We start from the raw sequence: 817 nt of genomic DNA, 5'->3' as shown, positions 1-817 counted from the left end.
GAATTTTGGCTTTCGTCTTTGGGCGTCCTTCTTTGAGAATCAAGCTCACCATATCGAGTGCGTCATCGCCTCTGATTCGGGATACTTTTGAATTTGAAAGTACATGGCTAGAGGAAAATAAACCCTCTTGCCCCTTGATAGGTATCGAGTCTCTGAATTGGAAGGTATGTGGTGTAACACCCTTCTAAACCCCCGCGGAAAATATAATATAATCAGAGTAATAACCCATCAAGGATGCTACAATTATTAAAATAAATAAAAACATCAAGTCGATTGTCATGCTTTATTAGAAATTAACCAATATCAAACATGTATTTAGCACATCGGAACTTAATTCAACAGTATTAGGAAACATCTCCACACAAACACTCAATACATAAATCCATAGCCAAAATGGCAACAATGTATAACAAGTAACGCTAAGACTAATCGATCCCAGTGTTACAATCAGAGCATGACTCGACACGAACTACGGGCTAGCCTACAAGCTATCTTCACCCAATCAAGACGCCGCTACATCCTTAATCTGAAATCATCAAAGTAAGGGTGAGTTTCATTCGAATTAATAACCATTTTACAATCATAAGCAATAAAATCTCATAGCAATTATCATCCATCCAACACACGTATAGTCGAAAATTATTACAATAAGCAAGCATCAATTCAACAATATTTGGCCATCGGCCCACAACCCTTCATTCCATCAAATAATCAAGTTATATTAACAACAACTCCTTAATACATCAATCATGTAAACACACCAAGGCATAACACTGGATCTCATCCAATCATGTTATAACCAATGCATGTGATTCAA

This window comes from Vicia villosa, unplaced genomic scaffold (assembly GCF_029867415.1).
Source record: "Vicia villosa cultivar HV-30 ecotype Madison, WI unplaced genomic scaffold, Vvil1.0 ctg.001809F_1_1_1, whole genome shotgun sequence".
Lineage (NCBI taxonomy): Eukaryota > Viridiplantae > Streptophyta > Magnoliopsida > Fabales > Fabaceae > Vicia > Vicia villosa.
The sequence above is the reverse complement of the archived record's forward strand: the minus strand, read 5'-3'. Positions refer to the sequence as shown.